Source organism: Phyllobates terribilis, unplaced genomic scaffold (genome assembly GCF_046119375.1).
Source record: "Phyllobates terribilis strain yellow unplaced genomic scaffold, ASM4611937v1 Scaffold_11__3_contigs__length_659146591, whole genome shotgun sequence".
Taxonomy (NCBI): Eukaryota; Metazoa; Chordata; class Amphibia; order Anura; family Dendrobatidae; genus Phyllobates; species Phyllobates terribilis.
The window spans coordinates 526,332,840-526,347,457 of NW_027362771.1; the positions used below are offsets into that span (position 1 = coordinate 526,332,840).

At 38.3% G+C, this 14,618-nt stretch overlaps 19 non-coding genes across 19 annotated transcripts; all 19 read right to left on the minus strand.

Annotated features, from left to right (window-relative positions):
• Window positions 1–157: 157 nt before the first annotated feature.
• TRNAR-CCU (transfer RNA arginine (anticodon CCU)) lies at window positions 158–230 on the minus strand. Its single transcript has one exon. It is a non-coding gene; the product is annotated as a tRNA-Arg (tRNA).
• Window positions 231–698: 468 nt separating this feature from the next.
• On the minus strand, window positions 699–791 carry TRNAI-UAU (transfer RNA isoleucine (anticodon UAU)). Its single transcript is given in 2 exon segments — window positions 699–734; window positions 754–791. It is a non-coding gene; the product is annotated as a tRNA-Ile (tRNA).
• A 939-nt stretch (window positions 792–1,730) lies between these two features.
• On the minus strand, window positions 1,731–1,803 carry TRNAR-CCU (transfer RNA arginine (anticodon CCU)). The gene has a single exon. It is a non-coding gene; the product is annotated as a tRNA-Arg (tRNA).
• Window positions 1,804–2,271: 468 nt separating this feature from the next.
• On the minus strand, window positions 2,272–2,364 carry TRNAI-UAU (transfer RNA isoleucine (anticodon UAU)). Its single transcript is given in 2 exon segments — window positions 2,272–2,307; window positions 2,327–2,364. It is a non-coding gene; the product is annotated as a tRNA-Ile (tRNA).
• Window positions 2,365–3,301: 937 nt separating this feature from the next.
• TRNAR-CCU (transfer RNA arginine (anticodon CCU)) lies at window positions 3,302–3,374 on the minus strand. The gene has a single exon. It is a non-coding gene; the product is annotated as a tRNA-Arg (tRNA).
• Window positions 3,375–3,842: 468 nt separating this feature from the next.
• Window positions 3,843–3,935, minus strand: TRNAI-UAU (transfer RNA isoleucine (anticodon UAU)). The gene is given in 2 exon segments: window positions 3,843–3,878; window positions 3,898–3,935. It is a non-coding gene; the product is annotated as a tRNA-Ile (tRNA).
• Window positions 3,936–4,872: 937 nt separating this feature from the next.
• TRNAR-CCU (transfer RNA arginine (anticodon CCU)) lies at window positions 4,873–4,945 on the minus strand. The gene has a single exon. It is a non-coding gene; the product is annotated as a tRNA-Arg (tRNA).
• Window positions 4,946–5,413: 468 nt separating this feature from the next.
• Window positions 5,414–5,506, minus strand: TRNAI-UAU (transfer RNA isoleucine (anticodon UAU)). Its single transcript is given in 2 exon segments — window positions 5,414–5,449; window positions 5,469–5,506. It is a non-coding gene; the product is annotated as a tRNA-Ile (tRNA).
• Window positions 5,507–6,449: 943 nt separating this feature from the next.
• Window positions 6,450–6,522, minus strand: TRNAR-CCU (transfer RNA arginine (anticodon CCU)). The gene has a single exon. It is a non-coding gene; the product is annotated as a tRNA-Arg (tRNA).
• A 468-nt stretch (window positions 6,523–6,990) lies between these two features.
• Window positions 6,991–7,083, minus strand: TRNAI-UAU (transfer RNA isoleucine (anticodon UAU)). Its single transcript is given in 2 exon segments — window positions 6,991–7,026; window positions 7,046–7,083. It is a non-coding gene; the product is annotated as a tRNA-Ile (tRNA).
• A 937-nt stretch (window positions 7,084–8,020) lies between these two features.
• On the minus strand, window positions 8,021–8,093 carry TRNAR-CCU (transfer RNA arginine (anticodon CCU)). The gene has a single exon. It is a non-coding gene; the product is annotated as a tRNA-Arg (tRNA).
• Window positions 8,094–8,561: 468 nt separating this feature from the next.
• TRNAI-UAU (transfer RNA isoleucine (anticodon UAU)) lies at window positions 8,562–8,654 on the minus strand. The gene is given in 2 exon segments: window positions 8,562–8,597; window positions 8,617–8,654. It is a non-coding gene; the product is annotated as a tRNA-Ile (tRNA).
• Window positions 8,655–9,591: 937 nt separating this feature from the next.
• TRNAR-CCU (transfer RNA arginine (anticodon CCU)) lies at window positions 9,592–9,664 on the minus strand. The gene has a single exon. It is a non-coding gene; the product is annotated as a tRNA-Arg (tRNA).
• A 468-nt stretch (window positions 9,665–10,132) lies between these two features.
• Window positions 10,133–10,225, minus strand: TRNAI-UAU (transfer RNA isoleucine (anticodon UAU)). The gene is given in 2 exon segments: window positions 10,133–10,168; window positions 10,188–10,225. It is a non-coding gene; the product is annotated as a tRNA-Ile (tRNA).
• A 939-nt stretch (window positions 10,226–11,164) lies between these two features.
• Window positions 11,165–11,237, minus strand: TRNAR-CCU (transfer RNA arginine (anticodon CCU)). The gene has a single exon. It is a non-coding gene; the product is annotated as a tRNA-Arg (tRNA).
• A 468-nt stretch (window positions 11,238–11,705) lies between these two features.
• On the minus strand, window positions 11,706–11,798 carry TRNAI-UAU (transfer RNA isoleucine (anticodon UAU)). The gene is given in 2 exon segments: window positions 11,706–11,741; window positions 11,761–11,798. It is a non-coding gene; the product is annotated as a tRNA-Ile (tRNA).
• A 935-nt stretch (window positions 11,799–12,733) lies between these two features.
• Window positions 12,734–12,806, minus strand: TRNAR-CCU (transfer RNA arginine (anticodon CCU)). The gene has a single exon. It is a non-coding gene; the product is annotated as a tRNA-Arg (tRNA).
• Window positions 12,807–13,274: 468 nt separating this feature from the next.
• TRNAI-UAU (transfer RNA isoleucine (anticodon UAU)) lies at window positions 13,275–13,367 on the minus strand. Its single transcript is given in 2 exon segments — window positions 13,275–13,310; window positions 13,330–13,367. It is a non-coding gene; the product is annotated as a tRNA-Ile (tRNA).
• A 937-nt stretch (window positions 13,368–14,304) lies between these two features.
• On the minus strand, window positions 14,305–14,377 carry TRNAR-CCU (transfer RNA arginine (anticodon CCU)). Its single transcript has one exon. It is a non-coding gene; the product is annotated as a tRNA-Arg (tRNA).
• Between the last annotated feature and the right edge of the window lie 241 nt (window positions 14,378–14,618).

Sequence of the window (14,618 nt, forward strand, 5' to 3'; positions counted from 1 at the left end):
GTTAACACTTCTCTCAGTACATGGAAATGATCTTTCGAAAAGGGCAGAGGTTTGCAAGAACTAATTTACAGGCAAACAAGACTGTATGGCAGTCAAATAGTTGTCATCTTCACCCTAAACTTTCCATGAGGTGTTGTTGAAAATGGAGCTCAACAAGCACCCCGGATGGGACTCGAACCCACAATCCCTGGCTTAGGAGGCCAGTGCCTTATCCATTAGGCCACCGGGGCAGCACGAGCAAGTGTTGACATTGCGCATTGCTGTTCCCTAACAGTGAAGCGATCATTTTTGATTGAGTTCTCAAGAATGATCTTGTAAGTTTGAACTCCAACTTGAAAAGATCCATAAGCACATGCATCTTTATTTTAGATGAGAGCAAGGGCTACCTTTGGAGGGTGGTTTTTATCTCTTAGCCAGTGTACATTATTAATGCCGATGAAGGAAAGTATATTGGACAGCCAGAAGCCTTAAAAACGAAATATATCTTCCACATTTCCCTTTCAATCACGGTACTAGATTATGGTGGGACTTACAAGACTTTTCGAACCTGCGGCAATTTTTAAAAAAAAAATACCGCAAAAAACAAAGAGCTCTTTGGAATTTCTCTCTTAATCATGGGACTAGATCGTCGACGGGTTCAAGACACTTTGCCCAACTACTTCAGTAGTAAAAAATACTAAAGGAAGGCAAGAAACAAATGCTCCAGGTGAGGGTTGAACTCACAACCTCGGCATTGCTCAACAGTTACTGCTTTATAAGTACCGCGCGCTGACCGATTGCGCCACTGGAGCCGTCGTGGTAGAGCCGTACAGCATAAAGAAAGAAATAAGATCAATTTGAATGGGAATGTTTCTTCACTAAATTAACTTTTGTTGAAAACAGGTTTTGTGGGGTTTTATTGGAATGTTTTGAGAATAGATATATTAGCATAATACAATCGTTATTACAAATAAAAATTAGACATTTTAGAATTTGTACACTGGCCGCTGGGTCTTTATCAACTCAAACATTCTGTTTTTTTTAAGGAAATGCACATGTGCGTTTGCTGCAATGAACAGACTTTGACACTTTATTTTGTATTGAAGCATCTAATGAGCGTGTGCACAAATTCTTAGGAATTCAGGGGCTGCAGGGTCAGCTGTGACATCACGGCCAGCTGTGACATCACCTTTTGTGATTCCTAGATCCTGTGTTAACAGCTGTGTACAGAGGTGCTATCAGTCATTATAACCCTACCTCTGATATTAAGAAAACGGCTTTAGAAGGACAGCCCCAGTAGCCAGTGTGAAAATTGCAAGATTATTAATTTTGTTTTTTAATAAAGAGCATTACATGAAAAAAATTGTCAAAAATGACATATATATATATATATATATATACATACTTTGTTTTACATTTATTATTTTATATTTTGATCTTTAAAATATTGTTTGTTTAAATGCATAGCCATAGCTTAGTAGAAAGTATACTCTTTGGTATTTGGGGCATGAATGAAGATGAAAGCAATGGACTGTGTGTTTTAACAAGATGCTATATTTTGCCGCCCTACAAAGTAGATACTACTCTGTTGCACGTTAACACTTCTCTCAGTACATGGAAATGATCTTTCGAAAAGGGCAGAGGTTTGCAAGAACTAATTTACAGGCAAACAAGACTGTATGGCAGTCAAATAGTTGTCATCTTCACCCTAAACTTTCCATGAGGTGTTGTTGAAAATGGAGCTCAACAAGCACCCCGGATGGGACTCGAACCCACAATCCCTGGCTTAGGAGGCCAGTGCCTTATCCATTAGGCCACCGGGGCAGCACGAGCAAGTGTTGACATTGCGCATTGCTGTTCCCTAACAGTGAAGCGATCATTTTTGATTGAGTTCTCAAGAATGATCTTGTAAGTTTGAACTCCAACTTGAAAAGATCCATAAGCACATGCATCTTTATTTTAGATGAGAGCAAGGGCTACCTTTGGAGGGTGGTTTTTATCTCTTAGCCAGTGTACATTATTAATGCCGATGAAGGAAAGTATATTGGACAGCCAGAAGCCTTAAAAACGAAATATATCTTCCACATTTCCCTTTCAATCACGGTACTAGATTATGGTGGGACTTACAAGACTTTTCGAACCTGCGGCAATTTTTAAAAAAAAAATACCGCAAAAAACAAAGAGCTCTTTGGAATTTCTCTCTTAATCATGGGACTAGATCGTCGACGGGTTCAAGACACTTTGCCCAACTACTTCAGTAGTAAAAAATACTAAAGGAAGGCAAGAAACAAATGCTCCAGGTGAGGGTTGAACTCACAACCTCGGCATTGCTCAACAGTTACTGCTTTATAAGTACCGCGCGCTGACCGATTGCGCCACTGGAGCCGTCGTGGTAGAGCCGTACAGCATAAAGAAAGAAATAAGATCAATTTGAATGGGAATGTTTCTTCACTAAATTAACTTTTGTTGAAAACAGGTTTTGTGGGGTTTTATTGGAATGTTTTGAGAATAGATATATTAGCATAATACAATCGTTATTACAAATAAAAATTAGACATTTTAGAATTTGTACACTGGCCGCTGGGTCTTTATCAACTCAAACATTCTGTTTTTTTTAAGGAAATGCACATGTGCGTTTGCTGCAATGAACAGACTTTGACACTTTATTTTGTATTGAAGCATCTAATGAGCGTGTGCACAAATTCTTAGGAATTCAGGGGCTGCAGGGTCAGCTGTGACATCACGGCCAGCTGTGACATCACCTTTTGTGATTCCTAGATCCTGTGTTAACAGCTGTGTACAGAGGTGCTATCAGTCATTATAACCCTACCTCTGATATTAAGAAAACGGCTTTAGAAGGACAGCCCCAGTAGCCAGTGTGAAAATTGCAAGATTATTAATTTTGTTTTTTAATAAAGAGCATTACATGAAAAAAATTGTCAAAAATGACATATATATATATATATATATACATACTTTGTTTTACATTTATTATTTTATATTTTGATCTTTAAAATATTGTTTGTTTAAATGCATAGCCATAGCTTAGTAGAAAGTATACTCTTTGGTATTTGGGGCATGAATGAAGATGAAAGCAATGGACTGTGTGTTTTAACAAGATGCTATATTTTGCCGCCCTACAAAGTAGATACTACTCTGTTGCACGTTAACACTTCTCTCAGTACATGGAAATGATCTTTCGAAAAGGGCAGAGGTTTGCAAGAACTAATTTACAGGCAAACAAGACTGTATGGCAGTCAAATAGTTGTCATCTTCACCCTAAACTTTCCATGAGGTGTTGTTGAAAATGGAGCTCAACAAGCACCCCGGATGGGACTCGAACCCACAATCCCTGGCTTAGGAGGCCAGTGCCTTATCCATTAGGCCACCGGGGCAGCACGAGCAAGTGTTGACATTGCGCATTGCTGTTCCCTAACAGTGAAGCGATCATTTTTGATTGAGTTCTCAAGAATGATCTTGTAAGTTTGAACTCCAACTTGAAAAGATCCATAAGCACATGCATCTTTATTTTAGATGAGAGCAAGGGCTACCTTTGGAGGGTGGTTTTTATCTCTTAGCCAGTGTACATTATTAATGCCGATGAAGGAAAGTATATTGGACAGCCAGAAGCCTTAAAAACGAAATATATCTTCCACATTTCCCTTTCAATCACGGTACTAGATTATGGTGGGACTTACAAGACTTTTCGAACCTGCGGCAATTTTTAAAAAAAAAATACCGCAAAAAACAAAGAGCTCTTTGGAATTTCTCTCTTAATCATGGGACTAGATCGTCGACGGGTTCAAGACACTTTGCCCAACTACTTCAGTAGTAAAAAATACTAAAGGAAGGCAAGAAACAAATGCTCCAGGTGAGGGTTGAACTCACAACCTCGGCATTGCTCAACAGTTACTGCTTTATAAGTACCGCGCGCTGACCGATTGCGCCACTGGAGCCGTCGTGGTAGAGCCGTACAGCATAAAGAAAGAAATAAGATCAATTTGAATGGGAATGTTTCTTCACTAAATTAACTTTTGTTGAAAACAGGTTTTGTGGGGTTTTATTGGAATGTTTTGAGAATAGATATATTAGCATAATACAATCGTTATTACAAATAAAAATTAGACATTTTAGAATTTGTACACTGGCCGCTGGGTCTTTATCAACTCAAACATTCTGTTTTTTTTAAGGAAATGCACATGTGCGTTTGCTGCAATGAACAGACTTTGACACTTTATTTTGTATTGAAGCATCTAATGAGCGTGTGCACAAATTCTTAGGAATTCAGGGGCTGCAGGGTCAGCTGTGACATCACGGCCAGCTGTGACATCACCTTTTGTGATTCCTAGATCCTGTGTTAACAGCTGTGTACAGAGGTGCTATCAGTCATTATAACCCTACCTCTGATATTAAGAAAACGGCTTTAGAAGGACAGCCCCAGTAGCCAGTGTGAAAATTGCAAGATTATTAATTTTGTTTTTTAATAAAGAGCATTACATGAAAAAAATTGTCAAAAATGACATATATATATATATATATATACATACTTTGTTTTACATTTATTATTTTATATTTTGATCTTTAAAATATTGTTTGTTTAAATGCATAGCCATAGCTTAGTAGAAAGTATACTCTTTGGTATTTGGGGCATGAATGAAGATGAAAGCAATGGACTGTGTGTTTTAACAAGATGCTATATTTTGCCGCCCTACAAAGTAGATACTACTCTGTTGCACGTTAACACTTCTCTCAGTACATGGAAATGATCTTTCGAAAAGGGCAGAGGTTTGCAAGAACTAATTTACAGGCAAACAAGACTGTATGGCAGTCAAATAGTTGTCATCTTCACCCTAAACTTTCCATGAGGTGTTGTTGAAAATGGAGCTCAACAAGCACCCCGGATGGGACTCGAACCCACAATCCCTGGCTTAGGAGGCCAGTGCCTTATCCATTAGGCCACCGGGGCAGCACGAGCAAGTGTTGACATTGCGCATTGCTGTTCCCTAACAGTGAAGCGATCATTTTTGATTGAGTTCTCAAGAATGATCTTGTAAGTTTGAACTCCAACTTGAAAAGATCCATAAGCACATGCATCTTTATTTTAGATGAGAGCAAGGGCTACCTTTGGAGGGTGGTTTTTATCTCTTAGCCAGTGTACATTATTAATGCCGATGAAGGAAAGTATATTGGACAGCCAGAAGCCTTAAAAACGAAATATATCTTCCACATTTCCCTTTCAATCACGGTACTAGATTATGGTGGGACTTACAAGACTTTTCGAACCTGCGGCAATTTTTAAAAAAAAAATACCGCAAAAAACAAAGAGCTCTTTGGAATTTCTCTCTTAATCATGGGACTAGATCGTCGACGGGTTCAAGACACTTTGCCCAACTACTTCAGTAGTAAAAAATACTAAAGGAAGGCAAGAAACAAATGCTCCAGGTGAGGGTTGAACTCACAACCTCGGCATTGCTCAACAGTTACTGCTTTATAAGTACCGCGCGCTGACCGATTGCGCCACTGGAGCCGTCGTGGTAGAGCCGTACAGCATAAAGAAAGAAATAAGATCAATTTGAATGGGAATGTTTCTTCACTAAATTAACTTTTGTTGAAAACAGGTTTTGTGGGGTTTTATTGGAATGTTTTGAGAATAGATATATTAGCATAATACAATCGTTATTACAAATAAAAATTAGACATTTTAGAATTTGTACACTGGCCGCTGGGTCTTTATCAACTCAAACATTCTGTTTTTTTTAAGGAAATGCACATGTGCGTTTGCTGCAATGAACAGACTTTGACACTTTATTTTGTATTGAAGCATCTAATGAGCGTGTGCACAAATTCTTAGGAATTCAGGGGCTGCAGGGTCAGCTGTGACATCACGGCCAGCTGTGACATCACCTTTTGTGATTCCTAGATCCTGTGTTAACAGCTGTGTACAGAGGTGCTATCAGTCATTATAACCCTACCTCTGATATTAAGAAAACGGCTTTAGAAGGACAGCCCCAGTAGCCAGTGTGAAAATTGCAAGATTATTAATTTTGTTTTTTAATAAAGAGCATTACATGAAAAAAATTGTCAAAAATGACATATATATATATATATATATATATATACATACTTTGTTTTACATTTATTATTTTATATTTTGATCTTTAAAATATTGTTTGTTTAAATGCATAGCCATAGCTTAGTAGAAAGTATACTCTTTGGTATTTGGGGCATGAATGAAGATGAAAGCAATGGACTGTGTGTTTTAACAAGATGCTATATTTTGCCGCCCTACAAAGTAGATACTACTCTGTTGCACGTTAACACTTCTCTCAGTACATGGAAATGATCTTTCGAAAAGGGCAGAGGTTTGCAAGAACTAATTTACAGGCAAACAAGACTGTATGGCAGTCAAATAGTTGTCATCTTCACCCTAAACTTTCCATGAGGTGTTGTTGAAAATGGAGCTCAACAAGCACCCCGGATGGGACTCGAACCCACAATCCCTGGCTTAGGAGGCCAGTGCCTTATCCATTAGGCCACCGGGGCAGCACGAGCAAGTGTTGACATTGCGCATTGCTGTTCCCTAACAGTGAAGCGATCATTTTTGATTGAGTTCTCAAGAATGATCTTGTAAGTTTGAACTCCAACTTGAAAAGATCCATAAGCACATGCATCTTTATTTTAGATGAGAGCAAGGGCTACCTTTGGAGGGTGGTTTTTATCTCTTAGCCAGTGTACATTATTAATGCCGATGAAGGAAAGTATATTGGACAGCCAGAAGCCTTAAAAACGAAATATATCTTCCACATTTCCCTTTCAATCACGGTACTAGATTATGGTGGGACTTACAAGACTTTTCGAACCTGCGGCAATTTTTAAAAAAAAAATACCGCAAAAAACAAAGAGCTCTTTGGAATTTCTCTCTTAATCATGGGACTAGATCGTCGACGGGTTCAAGACACTTTGCCCAACTACTTCAGTAGTAAAAAATACTAAAGGAAGGCAAGAAACAAATGCTCCAGGTGAGGGTTGAACTCACAACCTCGGCATTGCTCAACAGTTACTGCTTTATAAGTACCGCGCGCTGACCGATTGCGCCACTGGAGCCGTCGTGGTAGAGCCGTACAGCATAAAGAAAGAAATAAGATCAATTTGAATGGGAATGTTTCTTCACTAAATTAACTTTTGTTGAAAACAGGTTTTGTGGGGTTTTATTGGAATGTTTTGAGAATAGATATATTAGCATAATACAATCGTTATTACAAATAAAAATTAGACATTTTAGAATTTGTACACTGGCCGCTGGGTCTTTATCAACTCAAACATTCTGTTTTTTTTAAGGAAATGCACATGTGCGTTTGCTGCAATGAACAGACTTTGACACTTTATTTTGTATTGAAGCATCTAATGAGCGTGTGCACAAATTCTTAGGAATTCAGGGGCTGCAGGGTCAGCTGTGACATCACGGCCAGCTGTGACATCACCTTTTGTGATTCCTAGATCCTGTGTTAACAGCTGTGTACAGAGGTGCTATCAGTCATTATAACCCTACCTCTGATATTAAGAAAACGGCTTTAGAAGGACAGCCCCAGTAGCCAGTGTGAAAATTGCAAGATTATTAATTTTGTTTTTTAATAAAGAGCATTACATGAAAAAAATTGTCAAAAATGACATATATATATATATATATATACATACTTTGTTTTACATTTATTATTTTATATTTTGATCTTTAAAATATTGTTTGTTTAAATGCATAGCCATAGCTTAGTAGAAAGTATACTCTTTGGTATTTGGGGCATGAATGAAGATGAAAGCAATGGACTGTGTGTTTTAACAAGATGCTATATTTTGCCGCCCTACAAAGTAGATACTACTCTGTTGCACGTTAACACTTCTCTCAGTACATGGAAATGATCTTTCGAAAAGGGCAGAGGTTTGCAAGAACTAATTTACAGGCAAACAAGACTGTATGGCAGTCAAATAGTTGTCATCTTCACCCTAAACTTTCCATGAGGTGTTGTTGAAAATGGAGCTCAACAAGCACCCCGGATGGGACTCGAACCCACAATCCCTGGCTTAGGAGGCCAGTGCCTTATCCATTAGGCCACCGGGGCAGCACGAGCAAGTGTTGACATTGCGCATTGCTGTTCCCTAACAGTGAAGCGATCATTTTTGATTGAGTTCTCAAGAATGATCTTGTAAGTTTGAACTCCAACTTGAAAAGATCCATAAGCACATGCATCTTTATTTTAGATGAGAGCAAGGGCTACCTTTGGAGGGTGGTTTTTATCTCTTAGCCAGTGTACATTATTAATGCCGATGAAGGAAAGTATATTGGACAGCCAGAAGCCTTAAAAACGAAATATATCTTCCACATTTCCCTTTCAATCACGGTACTAGATTATGGTGGGACTTACAAGACTTTTCGAACCTGCGGCAATTTTTAAAAAAAAAATACCGCAAAAAACAAAGAGCTCTTTGGAATTTCTCTCTTAATCATGGGACTAGATCGTCGACGGGTTCAAGACACTTTGCCCAACTACTTCAGTAGTAAAAAATACTAAAGGAAGGCAAGAAACAAATGCTCCAGGTGAGGGTTGAACTCACAACCTCGGCATTGCTCAACAGTTACTGCTTTATAAGTACCGCGCGCTGACCGATTGCGCCACTGGAGCCGTCGTGGTAGAGCCGTACAGCATAAAGAAAGAAATAAGATCAATTTGAATGGGAATGTTTCTTCACTAAATTAACTTTTGTTGAAAACAGGTTTTGTGGGGTTTTATTGGAATGTTTTGAGAATAGATATATTAGCATAATACAATCGTTATTACAAATAAAAATTAGACATTTTAGAATTTGTACACTGGCCGCTGGGTCTTTATCAACTCAAACATTCTGTTTTTTTTAAGGAAATGCACATGTGCGTTTGCTGCAATGAACAGACTTTGACACTTTATTTTGTATTGAAGCATCTAATGAGCGTGTGCACAAATTCTTAGGAATTCAGGGGCTGCAGGGTCAGCTGTGACATCACGGCCAGCTGTGACATCACCTTTTGTGATTCCTAGATCCTGTGTTAACAGCTGTGTACAGAGGTGCTATCAGTCATTATAACCCTACCTCTGATATTAAGAAAACGGCTTTAGAAGGACAGCCCCAGTAGCCAGTGTGAAAATTGCAAGATTATTAATTTTGTTTTTTAATAAAGAGCATTACATGAAAAAAATTGTCAAAAATGACATATATATATATATATATATACATACTTTGTTTTACATTTATTATTTTATATTTTGATCTTTAAAATATTGTTTGTTTAAATGCATAGCCATAGCTTAGTAGAAAGTATACTCTTTGGTATTTGGGGCATGAATGAAGATGAAAGCAATGGACTGTGTGTTTTAACAAGATGCTATATTTTGCCGCCCTACAAAGTAGATACTACTCTGTTGCACGTTAACACTTCTCTCAGTACATGGAAATGATCTTTCGAAAAGGGCAGAGGTTTGCAAGAACTAATTTACAGGCAAACAAGACTGTATGGCAGTCAAATAGTTGTCATCTTCACCCTAAACTTTCCATGAGGTGTTGTTGAAAATGGAGCTCAACAAGCACCCCGGATGGGACTCGAACCCACAATCCCTGGCTTAGGAGGCCAGTGCCTTATCCATTAGGCCACCGGGGCAGCACGAGCAAGTGTTGACATTGCGCATTGCTGTTCCCTAACAGTGAAGCGATCATTTTTGATTGAGTTCTCAAGAATGATCTTGTAAGTTTGAACTCCAACTTGAAAAGATCCATAAGCACATGCATCTTTATTTTAGATGAGAGCAAGGGCTACCTTTGGAGGGTGGTTTTTATCTCTTAGCCAGTGTACATTATTAATGCCGATGAAGGAAAGTATATTGGACAGCCAGAAGCCTTAAAAACGAAATATATCTTCCACATTTCCCTTTCAATCACGGTACTAGATTATGGTGGGACTTACAAGACTTTTCGAACCTGCGGCAATTTTTAAAAAAAAAATACCGCAAAAAACAAAGAGCTCTTTGGAATTTCTCTCTTAATCATGGGACTAGATCGTCGACGGGTTCAAGACACTTTGCCCAACTACTTCAGTAGTAAAAAATACTAAAGGAAGGCAAGAAACAAATGCTCCAGGTGAGGGTTGAACTCACAACCTCGGCATTGCTCAACAGTTACTGCTTTATAAGTACCGCGCGCTGACCGATTGCGCCACTGGAGCCGTCGTGGTAGAGCCGTACAGCATAAAGAAAGAAATAAGATCAATTTGAATGGGAATGTTTCTTCACTAAATTAACTTTTGTTGAAAACAGGTTTTGTGGGGTTTTATTGGAATGTTTTGAGAATAGATATATTAGCATAATACAATCGTTATTACAAATAAAAATTAGACATTTTAGAATTTGTACACTGGCCGCTGGGTCTTTATCAACTCAAACATTCTGTTTTTTTTAAGGAAATGCACATGTGCGTTTGCTGCAATGAACAGACTTTGACACTTTATTTTGTATTGAAGCATCTAATGAGCGTGTGCACAAATTCTTAGGAATTCAGGGGCTGCAGGGTCAGCTGTGACATCACGGCCAGCTGTGACATCACCTTTTGTGATTCCTAGATCCTGTGTTAACAGCTGTGTACAGAGGTGCTATCAGTCATTATAACCCTACCTCTGATATTAAGAAAACGGCTTTAGAAGGACAGCCCCAGTAGCCAGTGTGAAAATTGCAAGATTATTAATTTTGTTTTTTAATAAAGAGCATTACATGAAAAAAATTGTCAAAAATGACATATATATATATATATATATATACATACTTTGTTTTACATTTATTATTTTATATTTTGATCTTTAAAATATTGTTTGTTTAAATGCATAGCCATAGCTTAGTAGAAAGTATACTCTTTGGTATTTGGGGCATGAATGAAGATGAAAGCAATGGACTGTGTGTTTTAACAAGATGCTATATTTTGCCGCCCTACAAAGTAGATACTACTCTGTTGCACGTTAACACTTCTCTCAGTACATGGAAATGATCTTTCGAAAAGGGCAGAGGTTTGCAAGAACTAATTTACAGGCAAACAAGACTGTATGGCAGTCAAATAGTTGTCATCTTCACCCTAAACTTTCCATGAGGTGTTGTTGAAAATGGAGCTCAACAAGCACCCCGGATGGGACTCGAACCCACAATCCCTGGCTTAGGAGGCCAGTGCCTTATCCATTAGGCCACCGGGGCAGCACGAGCAAGTGTTGACATTGCGCATTGCTGTTCCCTAACAGTGAAGCGATCATTTTTGATTGAGTTCTCAAGAATGATCTTGTAAGTTTGAACTCCAACTTGAAAAGATCCATAAGCACATGCATCTTTATTTTAGATGAGAGCAAGGGCTACCTTTGGAGGGTGGTTTTTATCTCTTAGCCAGTGTACATTATTAATGCCGATGAAGGAAAGTATATTGGACAGCCAGAAGCCTTAAAAACGAAATATATCTTCCACATTTCCCTTTCAATCACGGTACTAGATTATGGTGGGACTTACAAGACTTTTCGAACCTGCGGCAATTTTTAAAAAAAAAATACCGCAAAAAACAAAGAGCTCTTTGGAATTTCTCTCTTAATCATGGGACTAGATCGTCGACGGGTTCAAGACACTTTGCCCAACTACTTCAGTAGTAAAAAATACTAAAGGAAGGCAAGAAACAAATGCTCCAGGTGAGGGTTGAACTCACAACCTCGGCATTGCTCAACAGTTACTGCTTTATAAGTACCGCGCGCTGACCGATTGCGCCACTGGAGCCGTCGTGGTAGAGCCGTACAGCATAAAGAAAGAAATAAGATCAATTTGAATGGGAATGTTTCTTCACTAAATTAACTTTTGTTGAAAACAGGTTTTGTGGGGTTTTATTGGAATGTTTTGAGAATAGATATATTAGCATAATACAATCGTTATTACAAATAAAAATTAGACATTTTAGAATTTGTACACTGGCCGCTGGGTCTTTATCAACTCAAACATTCTGTTTTTTTTAAGGAAATGCACATGTGCGTTTGCTGCAATGAACAGACTTTGACACTTTATTTTGTATTGAAGCATCTAATGAGCGTGTGCACAAATTCTTAGGAATTCAGGGGCTGCAGGGTCAGCTGTGACATCACGGCCAGCTGTGACATCACCTTTTGTGATTCCTAGATCCTGTGTTAACAGCTGTGTACAGAGGTGCTATCAGTCATTATAACCCTACCTCTGATATTAAGAAAACGGCTTTAGAAGGACAGCCCCAGTAGCCAGTGTGAAAATTGCAAGATTATTAATTTTGTTTTTTAATAAAGAGCATTACATGAAAAAAATTGTCAAAAATGACATATATATATATATATATACATACTTTGTTTTACATTTATTATTTTATATTTTGATCTTTAAAATATTGTTTGTTTAAATGCATAGCCATAGCTTAGTAGAAAGTATACTCTTTGGTATTTGGGGCATGAATGAAGATGAAAGCAATGGACTGTGTGTTTTAACAAGATGCTATATTTTGCCGCCCTACAAAGTAGATACTACTCTGTTGCACGTTAACACTTCTCTCAGTACATGGAAATGATCTTTCGAAAAGGGCAGAGGTTTGCAAGAACTAATTTACAGGCAAACAAGACTGTATGGCAGTCAAATAGTTGTCATCTTCACCCTAAACTTTCCATGAGGTGTTGTTGAAAATGGAGCTCAACAAGCACCCCGGATGGGACTCGAACCCACAATCCCTGGCTTAGGAGGCCAGTGCCTTATCCATTAGGCCACCGGGGCAGCACGAGCAAGTGTTGACATTGCGCATTGCTGTTCCCTAACAGTGAAGCGATCATTTTTGATTGAGTTCTCAAGAATGATCTTGTAAGTTTGAACTCCAACTTGAAAAGATCCATAAGCACATGCATCTTTATTTTAGATGAGAGCAAGGGCTACCTTTGGAGGGTGGTTTTTATCTCTTAGCCAGTGTACATTATTAATGCCGATGAAGGAAAGTATATTGGACAGCCAGAAGCCTTAAAAACGAAATATATCTTCCACATTTCCCTTTCAATCACGGTACTAGATTATGGTGGGACTTACAAGACTTTTCGAACCTGCGGCAATTTTTAAAAAAAAAATACCGCAAAAAACAAAGAGCTCTTTGGAATTTCTCTCTTAATCATGGGACTAGATCGTCGACGGGTTCAAGACACTTTGCCCAACTACTTCAGTAGTAAAAAATACTAAAGGAAGGCAAGAAACAAATGCTCCAGGTGAGGGTTGAACTCACAACCTCGGCATTGCTCAACAGTTACTGCTTTATAAGTACCGCGCGCTGACCGATTGCGCCACTGGAGCCGTCGTGGTAGAGCCGTACAGCATAAAGAAAGAAATAAGATCAATTTGAATGGGAATGTTTCTTCACTAAATTAACTTTTGTTGAAAACAGGTTTTGTGGGGTTTTATTGGAATGTTTTGAGAATAGATATATTAGCATAATACAATCGTTATTACAAATAAAAATTAGACATTTTAGAATTTGTACACTGGCCGCTGGGTCTTTATCAACTCAAACATTCTGTTTTTTTTAAGGAAATGCACATGTGCGTTTGCTGCAATGAACAGACTTTGACACTTTATTTTGTATTGAAGCATCTAATGAGCGTGTGCACAAATTCTTAGGAATTCAGGGGCTGCAGGGTCAGCTGTGACATCACGGCCAGCTGTGACATCACCTTTTGTGATTCCTAGATCCTGTGTTAACAGCTGTGTACAGAGGTGCTATCAGTCATTATAACCCTACCTCTGATATTAAGAAAACGGCTTTAGAAGGACAGCCCCAGTAGCCAGTGTGAAAATTGCAAGATTATTAATTTTGTTTTTTAATAAAGAGCATTACATGAAAAAAATTGTCAAAAATGACATATATATATATATATATATACATACTTTGTTTTACATTTATTATTTTATATTTTGATCTTTAAAATATTGTTTGTTTAAATGCATAGCCATAGCTTAGTAGAAAGTATACTCTTTGGTATTTGGGGCATGAATGAAGATGAAAGCAATGGACTGTGTGTTTTAACAAGATGCTATATTTTGCCGCCCTACAAAGTAGATACTACTCTGTTGCACGTTAACACTTCTCTCAGTACATGGAAATGATCTTTCGAAAAGGGCAGAGGTTTGCAAGAACTAATTTACAGGCAAACAAGACTGTATGGCAGTCAAATAGTTGTCATCTTCACCCTAAACTTTCCATGAGGTGTTGTTGAAAATGGAGCTCAACAAGCACCCCGGATGGGACTCGAACCCACAATCCCTGGCTTAGGAGGCCAGTGCCTTATCCATTAGGCCACCGGGGCAGCACGAGCAAGTGTTGACATTGCGCATTGCTGTTCCCTAACAGTGAAGCGATCATTTTTGATTGAGTTCTCAAGAATGATCTTGTAAGTTTGAACTCCAACTTGAAAAGATCCATAAGCACATGCATCTTTATTTTAGATGAGAGCAAGGGCTACCTTTGGAGGGTGGTTTTTATCTCTTAGCCAGTGTACATTATTAATGCCGATGAAGGAAAGTATATTGGACAGCCAGAAGCCTTAA